Genomic DNA, 3463 nt, shown 5'->3' with positions numbered 1-3463 from the left:
AAGCAGTCCACCACATTCGACAACCGGCCGGAGGGACGGGACCCTAGCCTTACGAGAGGCATGCGCTGCACCGCCTCGGTCGGGCCCGAGCCGCGAGGAGAACCGGGCTGTAACAGACCGAGCGACCCCGAAGGGACGCACAGACCTACCTTTCCGGCACCTTTCAGACCCAGTCCCAACCGACGTTGACGCGCGCCCAAGAGAAGTGCGACGACCGGGAGCTCCGAGCCCGGGACCGCGGTCCATTCAGATCCGCAAACCCCGGGCCGGCACTACCCGCCGGCTGAATCTCAAACGGCGCATTGCTGAGTCCATTCGTTTCCCTTCCAACGGTTTCACGTACTTTTTAACTCTCTTTTCAAAGTTCTTTTCATCTTTCCCTCACGGTACTTGTTCGCTATCGGTCTCACGCCAGTATTTAGCTTTAGATGGAGTTTACCACCCGTTTTGGGCTGCATTCCCAAACAACCCGACTCTTCGAAAGCACATCGTGAGCGGCCGTCCGCGCCACAGACGGGGTTGTCACCCTCTGCGACGTGCTGTTCCAAGCAACTTAGGCATGGTCGGTCCGCCGAGAAAGTGCTTCTCGCAACTACAACTCGCCGAAGCGTTCAGGCCTCGGAGATTTCAAATTTGAGCTCTTCCCGCTTCACTCGCCGTTACTGGGGGAATCCTTGTTAGTTTCTTTTCCTCCGCTTATTAATATGCTTAAATTCAGCGGGTAGCCTTGCCTGACCTGAGGTCCAGATAGTTATGTTTTTGTCGTGGGACTCCGCGCGCGCTCCGGACACTCACCCAGCCAAGGACCAAATGGATTTTTAGCCTTCGCATGGGGGTGCAGCAAAACAACGCACGATGCGAGTCTCTCTGCTTTTCAAGGGACACGGCGGCATAAGTGTGCCGTGACGCCTCAATGCCGCACACTCAAGTGCGTTGGATGATATCCGACACTCAGGCAGACATGCTCCTGGGAGAACCCAAGAGCGCCATTTGCGTTCAAAGATTCGATGATTCACTGAATTCTGCAATTCACACTACTTATCGCAGCTGGCTGCGTTCTTCATCGATGCGTGAGCCAAGAGATCCACCGTTAAAAGTTGTCTCTCTTTTTTGTTTTCCAACACTATTGGTTCTCAGACTGAATAAACAAAGTTTGTAAAAACATAAAGTCGGGGCTGACCGAACGCACGCCAAGCGACGGACGACCATTTAACGGCACAGAGACCGACCCCTAAAAGATTGCGTACAGTTCACACGGTAAACAAGTCTCAAAGACTCGTTTTGGATTGTTTCATCGGTAATGATCCTTCCGCAGGTTCACCTACGGAAACCTTGTTACGACTTTTACTTCCTCTAAATGATCAAGTTTGACCAACTTTCCGGCATCCGGCGCTCTGTTGCCAGAGTATCGGCGCCAGTCAGGAGGCCTCACTAAACCATTCAATCGGTAGTAGCGACGGGCGGTGTGTACAAAGGGCAGGGACGTAATCAACGCGAGCTGATGACTCGCGCTTACTAGGAATTCCTCGTTCAAGATCAATAATTGCAATGATCTATCCCCAGCACGACGATGTTTAGAAGATTACCCACACCTCTCGGTGAAGGAGATACTCTTTGACATCGTCAGTGTAGCGCGCGTGCGGCCCAGAACATCTAAGGGCATCACAGACCTGTTATTGCCTTCCTGACTTTGGTTGCATACCAACAGTCCCTCTAAGAAGTTAACCGCGAATCGGGATTCGCGTAACTATTTAGCAGGTTAAGGTCTCGTTCGTTAACGGAATTAACCAGACAAATCACTCCACCAACTAAGAACGGCCATGCACCACCACCCATAGAATCAAGAAAGAGCTCTCAATCTGTCAATCCTCACTATGTCTGGACCTGGTGAGTTTCCCCGTGTTGAGTCAAATTAAGCCGCAGGCTCCACTCCTGGTGGTGCCCTTCCGTCAATTCCTTTAAGTTTCAGCTTTGCAACCATACTTCCCCCGGAACCCAAAAACTTTGGTTTCCCATAAGGTGCCAAAGGGGTCATCCAATAACACCCTCTGATCCCTAGTTGGCATCGTTTATGGTTAGAACTAGGACGGTATCTGATCGTCTTCGATCCTCTAACTTTCGTTCTTGATTAATGAAAACACTCTTGGCAAATGCTTTCGCAGTAGTTCGTCTTTCGTAAATCCAAGAATTTCACCTCTGACAACGAAATACGAATGCCCCCAATTGTCTCTCTTAATCATTACTTCGGTTCCAGAAACCAACAAAATAGAACCAAAGTCCTATTCCATTATTCCATGCTTACGTATTCAAGCGCTGGCTTGCTTTGAACACTCTAATTTTTTCAAAGTAAACGTCGCAGATCCTGAGCACACTCAGTTAAGAGCACACCCAGTCTTTGCGAGGAAGAACAGCCCGGCCAGTAACATACCTTGCGGCAGACCGGCCGAGCCATCCCGAAATCCAACTACGAGCTTTTTAACTGCAACAACTTTAATATACGCTATTGGAGCTGGAATTACCGCGGGTGCTGGCACCAGACTTGTCCTCCAATGGATCCTCGTTAAAGGATTTAAGTTGTACTCATTCCAATTACAAGACTTGTAAAAGCCCTGTATTGTTATTTCTTGTCACTACCTCCCTGAGTCAGGATTGGGTAATTTGCGCGCCTGCTGCCTTCCTTGGATGTGGTAGCCGTTTCTCAGGCTCCCTCTCCGGAATCGAACCCTAATTCTCCGTCACCCGTTGCAACCATGGTAAGCCACTACCTTACCATCGACAGTTGATAGGGCAGAAATTTGAATGAAACATCGCCAGCGCAAGGCCGTGCGATTCGATCAGTTACTATGAATCACCAAATGACCGGGCAGAACCCGCATTGGTTTTTAATCTAATAAATACATCCCTTCCAGAAGTCGGGACTTTTCGCATGTATTAGCTCTAGAATTACTACGGTTATCCAAGTAGTAATGGTACAATCAAATAAACGATAACTGATTTAATGAGCCATTCGCAGTTTCACAGTACAAGTGCTTATACTTAGACATGCATGGCTTAATCTTTGAGACAAGCATATGACTACTGGCAGGATCAACCAGGTAACTATCCACCGCAGGGAACAGAAGTTCCTTGCTAAGCGGCCCCCCTCCGCAGAGGGAGAGCAAGCTTTCTTAGATTTTGCCTCCACGGGGGGAACCCATGAGCCAAACGGACCACACGGTCCCTCGGTCAAGGGAAACCCCGTCTTGTTTGCCACGTCTTTCTCACAACTGGACCCGTGCACAGTTCAGGCATACCTGTCAGACTCGCCAAGCGAGCTGAAGGAAGGCAAGAAAAGTGCTTCTGCGAAGGAAAATATCCTCCTGCTCTTTTGTCTCTATCATTAGCCAAAGGCTAGCGTACACAACTTCCATCTACACTCTGCCTGCCACTACAGTGACAATGCTTTCGGGCATCATCTTTTCCC

General features: G+C 49.6%; 2 non-coding genes across 2 annotated transcripts; both read right to left on the bottom strand.

Moving 5' to 3' along the window:
• Nucleotides 1–945: 945 nt before the first annotated feature.
• On the bottom strand, nt 946–1099 carry LOC146447439 (5.8S ribosomal RNA). The gene has a single exon (XR_014861863.1). It is a non-coding gene; the product is annotated as a 5.8S ribosomal RNA (ribosomal RNA).
• Nucleotides 1100–1298: 199 nt separating this feature from the next.
• LOC146447438 (small subunit ribosomal RNA) lies at nt 1299–3098 on the bottom strand. Its single transcript, XR_014861865.1, has one exon. It is a non-coding gene; the product is annotated as a small subunit ribosomal RNA (ribosomal RNA).
• Nucleotides 3099–3463: the final 365 nt, after the last annotated feature.

This window comes from Pavona decussata, unplaced genomic scaffold, assembly GCF_977016875.1.
Source record: "Pavona decussata unplaced genomic scaffold, jaPavDecu1.1 SCAFFOLD_2285, whole genome shotgun sequence".
In the NCBI taxonomy this organism is placed as follows: domain Eukaryota; kingdom Metazoa; phylum Cnidaria; class Anthozoa; order Scleractinia; family Agariciidae; genus Pavona; species Pavona decussata.
The sequence above is the reverse complement of the archived record's forward strand: the minus strand, read 5'-3'. Positions and strand labels throughout refer to the sequence as shown.